Consider the following 16,541-nt stretch of genomic DNA (forward strand, 5'->3'; position numbering starts at 1 on the left):
AGGAAGAAGCAGGCAGCACTACATCAAGTGAGTGGATGATGATCGCTGTCACCTACCACCAGAGTGATGTGATATATATATATATATATATATATATATATATATATATATATATATATATATATATATATATATATATATATATATATATATAATGAAGTCATAAGTAAAAGTGAATAATAAAAATTATTTTCAGTATTTGAAAATATTACTTGAGCTATCCCTCCTTTGTCTTCCATACATTAGGAGTATTTACCGTAGCAGAATGTGTGTGTGTGTGTGTGTGTGTGTGTGTGTGTGTGTGTGTGTACATTACTCACTACCATCGGCCTCCTCCCTCTCCCTCTCTTGCTCCAACAATTCCTGTTTATACTCAGGGTATTCTTTATATTTCTGTGAGCGGCCCTTGACTCGCTCCACTGGAAACTTGGCCGCATTCTTGGCCAACTTGTCCATGATGGCCGAGGGGAGGTCCACATGGCACTGCTGGGCCAAGTCCACTAAATATATAAGAACGTCACTTAATTCCTCGCCCACACGCACTCGCTCTGCTGGGCTTAGCTCAGGCGCTCCTGCCGATACCTGGAGGTGGTGGTAATGGACACAACACCTGGTCCTTAGTATTTACAGCAGTTACATTAAATTAGCAGCAATAAAACAACACAATGAACCCTTAGTATTTACAGCAGTTATGTTGAATTAGCAGCCATAAACAACACAATGAACCCTTAGTATTTACAGCAGTTACGTTAAATTAGCAGCCATAAACAACACAATGAACCCTTAGTATTTACAGCAGTTACGTTAAATTAGCAGCAATAAACAACACAATGAACCCTTAGTATTTACAGCAGTTACGTTAAATTAGCAGCAATAAACAACACAATGAACCCTTAGTTACGTTAAATTAGCAGCAATAAACAACACAATGAACCCTTAGTATTTACAGCAGTTACATTAAATTAGCATCAATAATTGACACAATGAACCCTTAGTATTTACAGCAGTTATGTTGAATTAGCAGTAATAAACAACACAATGAACCCTTAGTATTTACAGCAGTTACGTTAAATTAGCAGCCATAAACAACACAATGAACCCTTAGTATTACAGCAGTTATGTTAACTTAGCAGCAATAAACAACACAATGAACCCTTAGTATTTGCAGCAGTTATGTTAAATTAGCAGCAATAAACAACACAATGAACTCTTAGTGTTTGCAGCAGTTACGTTAAATTAGCAGCAATAAATGACTTAGCATTCACAGGAGTTACGTTAAATAAGCAGCAATAAGTGATGCAATCATTTGTTAGCATTTACAGCAGCTATGTTAACTTAGCAGCAATAAACAACACAATCAACCCGTAACATTTACAGCAGTTACGTTAAATAAGCAGCAATAAGTGATGCAATCATTTTTTAGCATTTACAGCAGCTATGTTAACTTAGCAGCAATAAACAACACAATCAACCCGTAACATTTACAGCAGTTACGTTAAATTAGCAGCAATAAATGAAGCACTCAATTCTTAGCATTAACAGCAGTTACGGTAAATTAGCAGCAATGAATGACACAGTCAACCCCTAGCATTTTTTTTTTTTAATGCGTGGAAGAAGGAACCAAAGGCCGTGAGCCCGCAATAACTGTTCCTTCTAAGAGAAAAACAAAATACAAGAGAGAGCCAAATTCAAGATCTGATCATTTCGAGATGCCTGGACACACTGCGTTTGAAAGACTGGAGATCATAGGAAGCAGGAAGTACAGAAAGAGGGAGACATTTCCAGAGTTGATCGGATGCATTAATGAAGGATTGGGAGTAACGGTTAACTCTTGCATTAGAGAGTTGACAAGAAAAGGGATGAGAGTTTGCTGCTAGACGGGTGCTACGCGCCCATGGTAGAGGTGGAGGAATGCATGCAGACAGTTCAGAGGAGCAGTGACCATTGAAGTAGCGACAGAAAAGAGATAAAGAGGCAACAGTGCGGCGAAGAGACAGAGGTTGAAGGGAGTCAGTAAGAGGAGGAGAGTTAATGAGACAAAAAGCCTTTGACTCCACCCAGTTGAGAAGAGCTGTATATGGGGAGCCTCCCCTCACATGAGAGTTGTACTCCACACAGGGGCGAATAAAACCCGTGTATAGTGTCAACAACTGTGCAGGGGTAAAGAAAGTACGGAGTTGTCTGAGCACACCTAATTTCTTGGAAGCAGATTTTACAAGAGATGTAATATGATCTTTCCAAGATAAGTCCCGAGTAAATGAAACCCCAAGCATGTTCAAGGATGATGCAGGATTAAGATGAATATTATTAAACATTAGTGGGTATACCTGTGGAAGATTTTGTCAGGTTGATAGGTGTAAGAACTGAGTCTTTGATGCATTAAAAACAACAAGATTATTTTTACCCCAGTCAGAGATACGAGCCAAGTCAGACATTAGGTGTGCCATAGCCTCATCCATAGTTTGTTGAAGTAACTGCTGAGATGGACCTTGCGGGAACCGAACGGAAAGGTGAAGAGTGGAGTCATCAGCGTATGAGTGGATAGGGTTAGATGTACAGCTTAGAAGGTCATTCATGAATAAAAAGAAGAGAGTTGGTGATAGGACAGAGCCCTGAGGAACACCACTGTTGATAGATCTAGGAGAAGAACGATGGCCGTTTACAACAGCGGCTATAGAACGACCAGAAAGGAAGCTAGAGATGAAGGCACAGATAGAAGGATAGGAACCGTAAGAGGGCAGTTTGGAAATTAAAGATTTATGCCAGACTCGATCGAAAGCGTTTGATATGTCAATTGCAATGGCAAAGCTTTCGCCAAAGTCCCGAAAGGAGGATGACCAGGAGTCTGAAAAGTAGGTGAGCAGATCGCCAGTGGAGCGTCCCTGACAGAACCCATACTGACGATCAGAAAGAAGGCTGTGACAGGAAAGATGCTTTGAAATTTTTCTATTAAGAATTGACTCAAAAACTTTTGAGATACAGGATGTTAAAGCAATTGGACAATAGTTAGAGGGTTGGGAATGGTCACCATTCTTTGGGACTGACTGAATGAGAGCAAACTTCCAGCAAGAAGGAAAGGTACAAGTTGATAGACAAAGGTGAAAGAGTTTACCTAGGCAGGGTGTAAGCACAGAAACACAGTTCTTGAGAACAACAGGAGGGACTCCATCAGGCCCATATGCCTTATTAGTATTGAGGCTTGTGATGGCAGAAAATTCATCAGCTGAAGAAATTTTAATGTCAGCCATGAGGAAGTCAGAGGGGGGAAGTGATGTAGGAACAGCACTGGAATCGTCTAAGGTGGAAGTGGAGGAGAAAGTCTGAGTGAAGATATCTGCTTTATCAGTAGAAGAAATAGCTACAGAGCCACCAGAGTAGAAATGAGGAGAGAAGGATGATGAGGTAAAGTTATTAGAAAGGTTTTTGGCAAGGTTCCAGAAGGAGCAGGAAGAATTCGAGTTAGAGAGTTGAGAGCATTTAGTATGGATGAAATTATTTTTAGCAGAGCGAAGAACAGACTTAGCACGATTTCGGGCAGAAACGTAAAAAAAATGTGATTCAGGGGCGGGTTGGCTCCAGTACCTTTTATAGGCCGTCTCCTTGTTGCGGACAGCACTACAACAAGCGCGATTAAACCAAGGCTCTCTTGCATTATTCAAAGGATATGAGAAAGGAATGTATGCTTCCATGCCCAAGAGAATAACCTCCGTAATGCACAAGGCACACTCAGATGGCTCCCGGCCATGGAAGCAATAATCATTCCAGGGAAAATCAAAGAAGTACTGCCTGAGGGCCTCCCAATCTGCAGCTCCAAAGTGCCACAGACGACGTTTCTTTGGAGGGTCCACAGGCCATACCGGAGCAATAGGACAGGTTTAAGTGATAAGATTGTGATCGGAGGAGCCCAACAGAGAGAAAAGATCAACAGTGTAAGCAGAAGAATTAGTTGTAAGGAAGAGGTCAAGTATGTTGGAGCTCTCTCCAAGGCGGTCAGGGATAAAGGTAGGGTGCTGTACAAGCTGTCCTAGGTCATTAATCCGCAATTGATTTCGCGAGTGATTTTTGGCACGTATACACGGGACACCTTCGTCTATTCCTCTACAAGATGCCAAGCAGGAACAATGCCTTACATCGCATAACCTCTCCCCCCCCTGCACGCCATTGTCTCGACAATTCACCTGTTACCAGTGACCTGGCCAATAAAGACATTCAGGGCCAGAGTGATTCCCCAATCGACGACAATATGGAGGACAAAGTTTAGAGGAACAGTCAGAAATGATGATCAGGTAACGTGGGAAAAAAAAGGTCATGAATGGATATGAGTTAGTGAGTGAAACAATGCTTATAATGCCTATATTACTGTTTGAAAACCAATATACTCTTGTACTACATATAAATTCGTACCAAGTAAATAAATAAATACTGTTTATGAGTGGATAAAATAGTTACCCTCCCATAGAACTCGTTTTCTTTGGTGCCAGCCTGTTAGAAGACCCAGTAAGGTAAGGAAGTACTCGTACCTGGATCGAGTATTTTAAACCTCAGGTGAGCGATTTCTCTATGAATTTTCGATGTTTCTCACCAAAAGCGGATGTTTGAGCCAAAAAAAAAAAAAGGTCCAAAAACGTCGGGATGGGGTGGGTTAAGGATAGAAAAGATGTAGGCTTGTTCACCAGGTGGATCAGTGAAAGAAGAGGAGAGCCAAAGGTGGTGGTGAACATTGAATTTTCTTGGAATGGAGATTTCAGAGAAAGGAGAAATGGATAGAATGTGTTCCATCGTAGAAGTAAAATAGTCAAAGAATTTTGAATAGGTGATAAGTAAACAGCGCAGATATATTTAGTCAGAGAATGACAGGAAAGCCGAAGCCAGAATGCAGAGAATTCAGAAGAATCGAGTTCAGGAACACGAGAGCAAGATAAGTCGTTGTGAATATATACACAACAGCCACCTTTGGCTTTGAAATGAGTATAGAGAAAGTAGGATACAGAAAAGGGTTTGCTGTCAGTTGCCTCACAGCTGAGTCTCGGTTAGGAAAAGAAGGTGAGGTTTAGAGGAGGAGAGGCGATGCTCAACAGAGCGAAAGCTGGAGGAAAGGCCACGAATGTTGCAGAAATGAAGAAGTGAGTCAGACAGTGGTTTCAGGCAGCTCGAGTCGTCATCGGGAGAGGGGTGGAATGTGGGGACATTTTTCGCCCCCCCTCCCGGGGACTCCGAGGCTATGTTGCTGGACGCCATGATTACTTTTTTAAATTTTGGAAAAGGAAGTGTAGTGTGTACTGTGCATGTAGTTTTGTGTTGATAGTTAGAGAAACTTGTACTGGAAAGCATGCTGGCCTACTCTCTGTGTTACTGAGACACTGAGAAAGTTCAGCAAAGGGGGGTGGTCGGGAACTAGTCACGAGGGGTCATGTAACGGGCGCTCCAGTTCTCTCGGTCATCAGCTTTCCATCCACCTTGGGAGTACTGCCCTGCTCGACTGGTGCTACAGTCTACTCCTCTAAAGTTATGGTGAATTAGCAGCAATAAATTACCAACAATAAATGACACAATCAATTCTAAGCATTCACAGCAGTTATATTTTAAGACTTTTTTGTCATCATCATCTAATTCTGTGTTGTCCCATGAGGAGCATAGGAGCCTGGGGCTAGACAAGTTGGTCCTGACATTTAAGATGAGAGTGACCAGCCTCACTCATCCCTTAGTGGCATTACATGAGCAATAAACCCCAACCATCCCTTGGATATAAACCTGCACAAGCTCAATCTGACTGGAATACCTTAATTACTTACTAAACCACCACACCATAATTTGGTTATATGGTTACCGACCAGTGTAGTAAATGGTTTCCACGTGTACAGGAGACCATTTGGCTTGTCAAGCAGTGTGGAGTCACCTAAAGACAGATGGAAGAGGAAAGAGTGAAGGAAAGAAAGACAGAAGAGGAAAGAAGGAAAAAAAGGAAGAGAGGAAAAGGCAGTCACCCAAGAGCAGCACTAGTGAGTGGATAGTGAATGTCCCCACCTACCAGTGCAAATGTATAAAATCCACAAATATTTGGTTTCTGTCTCATATTGCTCCCTGCAGTCCCAGATTAGTGATAAATCTCATTATACTCTAACTTGTCTTAAAACGGCCATCACTCCGCCTTGAATGTTGAGTCGTAACAATAGATTAATACTAGAATATGATGCTAGTCACGATGAAGTGCTGTGAAAGGGATGTAGAGCTGTAGTACTGCTTTTTCTGCCACTGGGCTTTGTGAAATAAGCTGCAAGAGACGAAAATCACGGCCAAGGTAGAGTAAAAACCCCACATCACCCGACATTTGAGTACAATAATTACCAACCAACATACAATGCTTATATCTATCTCTCTATTGCTGGATGTCTCAAGCCTGTAAGGGGTGGCCACAAACAAATCACCTCCATGTCTCCCTGTCCCCGGGCATTTCACTGCCCTCCCTCCAGCTCACACTTCCCTCTTTCATATACCTCTCCACTCCATCCCTCCATGATATCCTTGGCCTCCCTCTCCCTCTCCCCCCTCCACCTCATTCACATATACTCTCCTGCTTAGTCTGTCACTCCCCATCCTCTCCATATAGCCAAACCACTTGTGTATTTCTCCTAACACTTTCCATCACTTCCACAATGCTTATGTGATGGTGGTAAACAGTCTCTTCTCTACTCCTTTCACTGTAACTTGGACCAGAATTTCGTCCTTTTGCAGTTATTTCACACAGCTTAATAGCAGAAAGATCCAGTACTATGGCTCTCCACTCATTCCATAGCACTTCTTCATGACTAGCATCATATAATAGCATTAATCTTTTGCTACAACTCAGTATTCAGGATGGAGTGATGTCAAATTTAAGCCAAGTTAGTGTAAAATGGGCAAAGTCAGTCTCTAGCCTGCATTCCTATCAGTTATGGAAGCTCCTTAAAGGCTATTCCTTAGTGATTTAGTTTCTTTCTTACACCTTGCTCTCCTCTTCTGTCTTACATTAAATCATCCTAATATCACCATACTCTGCACATATATACAGTAGCATCCATCCATCTACAGATCTATTGCCAGACACTTTAATCCCGAAAGAGGTGGCCACAAACAAATCGCCTCCATGTCACCTTGTCCCCCGCCATTTCATTGCCCTCCCAGTTCACACACCCCTCTCATATACCTCTCCATTCCATCCCTCCATTTCATCCTCGGCCTCCCCTTCCCTCTCCCCCATCCACCTCACTCACATACACTCTCCTCGTTAGTCTTTCGCTCTCCATCCTCTCCACATGGCCGAACCACCTCAATGTATTTCTCTTAACACTTTCTATTACATCCACATCCACACCACAACGGTCCTTCACTTCTTCATTAGTCAGTCTGTCCCTCCATGTGACTCCACAGGCTCCTCTCAATTAACTCATTTCCACTGCTCTCATTCTTGACTTCTGTCCTTCCAACAAGGTCCAAGTTTCACTTCCTGACGTTAGAGTTGGTATCACAATACTGTCATGTAGTAACTTTTTCACTTCCATGCTCACTTCCCTGTTTCTTATAACTGCTTTCAAGGAAACAGCAACCTTTCGTCCTTGCTGTACGCTTTCAAGCACTTCACCCTCGAAATTCCATCCTTACTCATCACACTACCCAAGTACTTATATACACTCTCATTTTCCATTTCCACATCATCCAACCTCACTGTACATTCAGTGACTTCATTTCTCTCGAACACCACAACTTTACTCTTCCCTACATTCACCTTAAAATTCTGTTTCTTACACACTTTCCCAAACTCATCCACCAAGCCTTGCAGCTCCACTTCATTTTCACTTAACAACACAGTATCATCTGCAAACAATAGTACAGGAAGTTTCCAAATGCTGCCCTCACTCATTTGGGTGGCACCAGCATCCACTGCCCTACCTTGTATCTCTTTTATAATCCCATCCATATATAGACTAAGCAACTGTGGAGACATGACACATCCATGTTTCAATCCAACCTTCAAATAGAAAAAATCACCCAGTTCACTATCCATACGCACTGCAGCCTTAGCGCCATCATACATACTCTTTACAGCATTCAGCAACTTCCCATCTACTCCATATATTCTTAATACTTTCCACAATCCTTGTCTATCCACCCTGTCATATGCTTTTTCCAAATCCATGAAGGCCGCATACAACTTCTTTCCTTTCTGTAGAAACTATTCCACGAAAGACCTAAGAATGAATATCTGATATACACAATCTCCTCCCTTCCTAAAACGTCCCTGTTGTTCCCCAACTAATTCCTCTGTTATTTTCCTAACTCTGTCAGTAAGTATCCTACCATATACTTTTCCTATTACAATTACACTAAGAAGACAAATGCCCCTATCATTACCACAAACTTCTTTTTGCCCTTTTCCTTTGCCATGGGAATACTTGACTTCCAATCCTCCAGGATTTTATCTTCCTCCCAGGCCAATCTGCACATCTGTATCTGTTCTACTACTATCTCTCCCTCATGCTTCAGCATTTCACCACACACTGCATCAATTCCTGGGGCTTTCCCGATTTTGACTTTCTTTATTGCTTCCACTACTTCCATCCTACTGATTTCTTCCTCTCTTCTCACATCCCTCCTTCTCTCAGACATTCCCCAGGCACTTATACCCGCATTACGTTCATTCTCTGTGTTTAACAATTCCTTAAAGTGTTCTCTCATCTGCTCACTTTTTCTCCCTTCTCCACTAGCAATCTACCATTTTTATCTTTCACTCCCTGACTTACTTCTTTATCACCCTGTCTAACTCTCTTTACCTCTTTCCAGAACTTTTTCTTACATTCCCTCCACTTACAGTCAAATTCCTTCCAAATTCCTCATCCACTCTCATCTTACTCTCTCTCACTAATCTTTTCTCCTCTCTCTTCCTCTTTACTCTGTCTTCTGTCTCTTAACTTCCTCCATGTCTCTGCTTCCCATTCACTCACTAGTTGCTTTCTTCTTTTGCACCACAGCATGTCTCACCTGTTCATTCCACCATGCTGTTCCTTGCACCCCCTTTCTTCTCCTCACCCGACACACCACCTCACCTACAGCACAGATTTCTTCAGTGAATATCCCATACACACCTTCCTAGTCCCCCATCTGCTCCAGATCATATTTACCCAATCGATCCTCCACTTCTCTCATGTTCTACCTTTTTTCCATCCTCTTGTAACCTTTCCACCCTTCTTGTATGGACTACTGTACTTCCTCCTGTCCTTTCCTCCTGTTCCTCCATTGCACCTTGACTTTCACCACCACTAAGTGGTGGTCAGAAAGTCCACTCCCTCAACCTCTATATGCTCTTTCATCCATTACATACTTTCTCATCCTCTCATTCACACACACATAATCAATCACTGTCTTCTGTTCATTCAGTTCACCATCCACCATTCTCATCACTTGCCACGTATAGAGGAACATGCAAAGCTATGTTAACCAGCCATTTCCAAAAAATAAATCGCTAAGGAAGAGGTGCTTCGGAGCTTCCTTAACCGATGAGAATATGGGCCCTTGTGATAATTTCAACATATTTGTACTCTGGCCCGTAATTTTCAACAGAACTTTGGGGGGGCTAGACCAAATGTATATAACTCCGTACTACAAACTTATGATTAAACTGATACGCTTAGTTTCCATACCATCCAATATTTTTTATTTGATTCCACATAAAAGCTGATGTTCAATGAGGCATGCATGTTTAATGGTGAAGGTGGTGATTAAATAAAGAGCTTCATTTTGTACCAATCGGAACTTTCAACTCAAACTGTGACTTAGTTTAATAAATTATTTTTGTTGCACTATGCTGCACCTTTACCATGATTGTTCTTTCACGCCTATGGTAGGATTGAGGTTGAAATATACCCCCCCCCCTCTGCCTTTATTTTTTGGGAAATGATGAAATAGTCAATATTTAAGTACTATTACGATTTAGTTTATGGTCAGTTTAGATCATATTTAAAAATATTCGGTCAAACACACGTTGATTTTTTGAATTTTCAACAGAACTACTCAGGGTTTTTCTTCCTTTTTATTTTCATGTTCAGCCTTATAAGCCCTAAATCTTAGTGAAAGTTTTCACAAATTAATGTAAAGAAAACATTGGGGGGGCTATAGCCCCCCTAGCCCCCCCAGAAATTACGGCCCAGGTCCTGTACTAATTCTTGAAAGTAAAGGAGCATTGTGGTGTTGGTGTGGATGTGACTGACAGTGTTAAGAGAAGTACTCGAGGCTGTTGTGGGCAGGACAGAGAACAAGACTGACTATGAGAGTGTACATGTGCGACATGGAGGGCAAGACCAAGGATGAGATGGAGGGATGGGGTACAGAACAGGAGACTGACTAGGAGAGTGTATGTGAGTGAGGTGGAGGGGGAAACCAAGTATGAGATGGAAGGATTGGGTAGAGAATAAGTGACTGAGAGTATATAAGTGAGGTGGCAGGGGAGACCAAGGATGAGAAGGGGTAGAAAATACGAGACTGACTAGGGGGGTTTATATAAGTGAGGTTGAGGAGGAGACCAAGGAAAAGATGGAGGAATGGGGTAGACAATATAAGACTGACTATAGGCCTTCTATTTTATGAAGGCAGTTTGGGTGGGGCCTCCTAAGACCTCACACAGTTAGCTCTGTTGCCACATAGCCGCCACATACGTACTTCTCCCTCTCCTCCTCTCTCTCTCTCTCTCTCTCTCTCTCTCTCTCTCTCTCTCACTCATATTAATATCTATATTAACTACGGTACTTCTATTTTTATTTTCTTTACTTTTTCTCTTGTTTTGAATTTTAATGGGCAAGCTTCCATGGCGGGAGACTGACCGAGTATGAGCCACACACACAAGGTTATCTCCCGTGTCTCTCCACTTGACAACGTCGCAAAAGCAACCCTGACAAGTCTTACCAGATTTTTACTATACTATAGATTTTTTTAACTACAGCTATACAGAGTATTTAAAATTCATTTATAAGTAATTACTAACTTAAAATAGGAGAGAGAGAGTGAGAGGGAGAAAGAGAGGTGAGCAGGCGTAATTACACATGTGTGGCGGCAGTGATGTGGCACCAGAGCTAGTGGTGTGAGGTCTTAGGCTGCCCCACCCAAACTGCCTTCATAAAATAGAACGACTATAGGAGAGTGTATGAGTGTAGCGGTTGCTGAGCCTAGAGCTGTTACTACTATTACTATTACTCCTCCTCCTCCTCTTCCTCCTCCTCCTTCTCCTCCTCCTCCTCCTACTACTACTACTACTACTACTACTACTTCTACTACTACTATTACCACTACTACTACTACTACTGCTACTACTAGGAAAGAATTTAAATTAGCACTCTCTAAGTGCAAGAAGGAAGAAATTAGTGAAAGATCAAAGGCTGTGGAAGAAAAATTCTTAAATAAGAATATGACAGCCTTTTGGAAAGAAATCAAGAAACAAAGTAATAAAATAAGGTCATCAAAAGTAGTTGATGGGACCTGTAATGATAAGGAAATAATAAACATTTTTAATGGAAGAATGCTCAAAGGAGTTGGAGATGTTAGTAGTGGTGATGAAGAGGACTCCTTTCTCACAGTATTGAAAGAAAGGTGGAAAATTAAAAGAAAGTTTCATATATGCATATCAGTTGAAAGACTTTCTGTGTTAATTAAGTCATTGAATGATGGAATAGGGCATGATGGATTACATTCTTTTTTACTAAAGCATGCTTCAGTGGAGTTTTTAAATATTTTAACACATTTTATCAACAGTTGTTTTACTCATTGTTACATACCTGTTGAAATGTTAAAGGGTGATATCACTCCCATAATGAAAGATCTGAAGGGTAATGCAGCGGACTCTGCTAACTATAGACCAGTAATGGTTTCATCTTGTCTTTTAAAAATTTTAGAACTTCATTTTTTAAATATTTTAAGTGAGAGTGTATTTTTTGATTCCAAACAATTTGGCTTCTGTAATGGAATGTCTACAAGAGATGCTTGTTTTTTATTAAAAGAAACCATTAGGTCATATACAAAAGGAGGCAGAAAATCATACATAGCTTTTATGGATCTATCAAAGGCCTTTGATAATGTTGATCATTTTAAATTGGGTCATATTTTACTGGATAAAGGAGTTCCCCCTGACTTAACATTAACTTGTATGAAATATTTAAGAAACCAGTTAGCAAGAATTACATGGAATGGGAGTAAAGGAATGTATCATATAATTAATAAAGGAGTGAGGCAGGGAGGAGTTCTTTCTCCTTTACTTTTTAAACTGTACATAGATAATGTTTTAAAAACCCTGACGGAAACAGATGTGGGTTGCTGCCTTGGGGTTGTTAGATTGAATGCAATTGCATATGCTGATGATATAGCATTACTAGCTGATAGTGAAGAGCATATTCTATATTTGTGTGACATATTTGAACAGAATATTAATAGTCTTAATTTAAGAATTAACAATGATAAATAAAAAATTGTTATATTTCAACATAATAAGAAACAGGCACAAGGTATCCGTTATTTAAATTGTTATGAAGTGGTAAATGAATACAAATATTTAGGCCATGTAATTCAAGACAACTTTTCTGATAATCAAGATATTTCTTTCAGATTGAACTCATTTTATGCTACATTTAATTCAGTAATTAGAAAATTTAAGAACGTTAATGCACAGACGTTACTGTATTTGTTTAAAGCATACTGTGTCCCTGACTGTGGTTTAAGTATTTGGAATATGAAAGATATGCTTAGAAGCAATGTATTCAGAAGCTTTGAAAGTGCATTTGCGAAAGCTCTTAAGAAAATATATAATGTGCCAAGATTAATAAGTAATCATAGTATATCCAACGTTAGAGTTGGTATCACAATACTGTCATGTAGTAACTTTTTCACTTCCATGCTCACTTCCCTGTTTCTTATCACTGCTTTCAAGTGAAGCTTGGACATTGTTGGAAGGACACAAGTCAAGAGTGAGAGCAGTGGAAATGAGTTATTTAAGAGGAGCCTGTGGAGTCACGTGGAGAGACAGGCTGACGAATGAGGATATAAAGGAGCGTTGTGGTGTGGATGTGGATGTGATAGGAAGCGTTATGAGGAACACACTGAGGTGGTTTGGCCATGTGGAGAGGATGGAGGGTGAAAGACTGACGAAGAGAGTGTATGTGAGCGAGGTGGAGGGGGGAAGAGGGAGGGGGAGGCCGAGGATGAGATGGAGGGATGGGGTGGAGAGGTATATGAGAGAGGGGGGTGTGAGTTGGGAGCAGGGGAGTGGAATGGCGGGGGACAGGGCGACTTGGAGGCGATTTGTTTGTGGCCACCCCAAACGGGATTGAGGCGTCTGGCAATAGATAGATAGATAGATAGTATATCCAAGGCAGCAGGACTACTTTTACTTAGACACTATGTTGCCCTAGTGCAAGCTAGGTATTGTAAAGCCCTAAGTAGAGAGAATAATGCGGTTTTTAGGTTATTTTATCAGTCCTCTGGCCACCATGTTCCTCATTTATTGAAATATTTTTATGATAAATATGAGATAGATATATTGGGTAACTCTGTGGACATTATAAATGCCAGAATTCAGTGGGTGCAGAACCATGAGGAAATAAGTGGTGTGGAGTTAATGTAAATTTTGAAAATGATGAATAACAGTTGATACTGAATGTGTTGGTATGCAAATTGTATATATTTTATTTATTTATTTATTTTTTTTTATCAATGAAATTGGATCAACTCCTCGATCTGATTGTTAAGGATTTATTTATTGTAAATATTTTATTAAATTCAGTTGTAAAGGAGTATCTATAGTATTTATGATGATGAAATGTATTAGATTTTATGTATCACGAGATACGAAATAAAGACGATTGATTGATTGATTGATTGACTACTACTACTACTACTATTCCTACCACTACTGCTGATACTCCTAGTACTACTACTCCTGCTACTATTACTATTCCTACTACTGCTACTACCTTCACTAATACAGTCATCATTATCATTATCATTGCCATCATCATCATCATCATCAACATCATCAACATCATAATCACAATCATCATTATCACCATCACCTTGTATTAATATCACCATTATAATTCATCATCATCACTGCCATCATCACCATCATATAATTCATCATCATACATCATCACCACAATCACCACCACCATCATCAGTAACAGTTCAGTAATGCAGCTGCCTTCCTGTTTATAATGGTAATTGGTTCCCAGACTTTTAACGATAGTGAATTTTAACGACTGATATCTTTGTTATTACATCCTTCTGTAAGAGAATGTCCTACTTTCCTTCTTTCATGTCGCCTCCACACCATCCATCTGTTTTATCAATAGCCAGATGCCTTTATCCCATTAGCAGTGGCCACAAACAAATCACCTCCATCTTGCCCTGTCCTGTGTCATAACGCTGTCCTCCTCCATCTCACACCATCCTCTCTCTTATATATATATATATATATATATATATATATATATATATATATATATATATATATATATATATATATATATATATATATATATATATATATATATCCACTCCATCCCTCCATCTCATTCCTGGTCTTCCCCTCAGTTTCACTCACATACACTCTTCTAGTCAGTCTCTAATCCTCCATCCCTACACATCATCCTTGGTCTGTTCCTCCTTTCTCCCTCTCCACCTCACTCACATACACTTCCGATCAGTTTCTCATTCCCCATCCACTCCACTCCATCCCTACATCTCATCCTTGTTCTCCCCCTCCTCCTTTCTTACATACACTCTTCTAGTCGGTCTCTCTTTCTCCATTCTCTCCACTCCATCTCCCCATCTTGTCCTTGTTCTCCCCCTCCAAATCAGTTACACTCTACTAGCCAGTCTCTCCTCCATCCTCTCCACAGCACAACCTCCATCTCATCTTCATTCTCTTCCTTCCCCTCCCCTCTCCACCTCTACCATACACTTTTCATGTCAGTGTCTCATTCTCCATCCTCTGCACAGTCACTAAGTTCACAGATCACTGAAACCCAAGGCCAGAAACACGCAAATCAGTGATGAACACAGACAGAAACTAATATCATTCCTTTATGTTGTGCTGAAAAAAAAAAAAAAAACTATCACAATCCTTTTTACTCCAACGTGGCTGAGCACTGTGGGAAGGAGGCAGAGCCACAGCATTTTATCATTCTGTCACTGAGCTACAGGACAAAAATCTAGGCCACAAAAATCATATCATTTATAACAATTTTGCTTTTAAAGGTTCCATTATGTTTGCACGCATTGGCCTTGGTCATGTAATGGCGGCTCTCTACATTGTTCAATCTCTGGTGCCTCCCTATTTGGTCCCCGGAATTTTTCAATCTGCCTCTCGTAACCCCACCCCCGACGTTCACAATTCTTACTTTCTGCACCCAACTGTCGTCCTCCATTCTCTGCACATGCCCAAACCATCTCAGGTGGAAAAAATACCCACAAGAGTACAGTATACCCACCTGTGGCCAGTTCCATCAGGTGAAAGAGAACACTGAGTACACCCACCTCTGACCGCCACTGAAAGAGCTGTGCCGATTCTCCCACCTCCTGGACCAGCAACAAGAGCACACTGTGGGGGGCGTGGTACTGCAGCCAGTCTCGATCCCGGCAGAACTTGTGTTGCAACGACTGCACTGCCTCCAGACTCAGATCGGATGAAAACCTGTTAAGGTATGTTGTCGTTAACTATCTACAGGTATCTATTACACACTTCACTCTGTCTATTAACTCTTTCAGTATGATGGCACCTTTCACATTACAGCATGCCCTTCTGTTATGGGGAGGATGCATATCATATCATTTATAAAGGCCCCAGCATGCTTGCATCAGCCTTGGTTATCTAATGTTGGCTCTCCACATTGTTCAGTCTCTGGCAATCTCCCTATTTAGTCCCTTTTCTCATAGGTAACATAATTTATTGTATACTGAGTCATTTATAACATGGGTTCAATGGGGATACATTTTTGGCCAAGGGTCATCCCCAGAAAAAAATCTAAAAACAAGTTTGCAACTCATCTAACTTGGTAGTGACTTCAGTTCACTGCAGTTCACTTGCTGCCTGAACCCCAGCACCACACTACTGATCCATCACTGACACTGACACACCCGACAGTGACACAATTCAAAGGCCGTCATGAACTCCAGCACCACACTACCGATCCATCACTGACACTGACACACCCAACAGTGACACAGTTCAAAGGCCGTCATGAACTCCAACTCCACACTACTGATCCATCACTGACACTGACACACCTGACAGTGACAGTTCAAAGGCCATCATGAACTCCAACACCACACTACTGATCCATCACTGACACTGACACACCCGACAGTGACACAGTTCACAGGCCATCATGGAACAAACAAATGACTGTAACTTTGCATGTCGGTGATGGTATAAATGAAAATAGTCTGTGTACATGTAGAGGTGTGCGGTACGTAGGAGGACTACTGGGCCTTGAAAGCAGGCTGTGAAACCTATGCCCAGAGTCGGT

General features: G+C 41.1%; 1 pseudogene; it reads right to left on the minus strand.

Annotated features, from left to right (window-relative positions):
- Positions 1-309: 309 nt before the first annotated feature.
- LOC145392961 (dCTP pyrophosphatase 1 pseudogene) lies at positions 310-16,324 on the minus strand (annotated as a pseudogene).
- Between the last annotated feature and the right edge of the window lie 217 nt (positions 16,325-16,541).

The sequence above is a fragment of the Coenobita brevimanus genome, chromosome 3 (genome assembly GCF_032717465.1).
Source record: "Coenobita brevimanus isolate Jiangsu-jjx chromosome 3, ASM3271746v2, whole genome shotgun sequence".
NCBI lineage: Eukaryota > Metazoa > Arthropoda > Malacostraca > Decapoda > Coenobitidae > Coenobita > Coenobita brevimanus.